This window comes from Palaemon carinicauda, chromosome 24, assembly GCF_036898095.1.
Source record: "Palaemon carinicauda isolate YSFRI2023 chromosome 24, ASM3689809v2, whole genome shotgun sequence".
NCBI lineage: Eukaryota > Metazoa > Arthropoda > Malacostraca > Decapoda > Palaemonidae > Palaemon > Palaemon carinicauda.
Window position 1 is genome coordinate 66,115,225 of NC_090748.1, and position 446 is coordinate 66,115,670.

The window sequence follows — 446 nt, forward strand, 5'->3', positions numbered from 1 at the left end:
CATATATATACATATATATATATATATATATATATATATATATATATATATATATATATATATATATATATATATATATATATATATATATATATATATATATATATATATATATATATATATATATATATATATCCATGTATTTTATTTTAGTTGTGTATCTAAGAGATGTATAGCCAGCTCGTAAGGTGAGTTCCTCTCATGTAGGTTTAAGTCATGTATGTAAATTACAGAAGACTTTCGTTATTCATTTAATTGTATTTTTCATTCAAGTCAGTATATGTAAATTTACGTTATTTTTAAGAATTAACTTTTTATTTCATGTATTTTATTACGAAGTTTTATGTAACCTCATTTAGTATGCTGTATGACCCATACAAGGATTGAACACGAGGTAATAATACGAGGTATTATATCATGTTTATGTTTGCACGTGGTTAGAATAA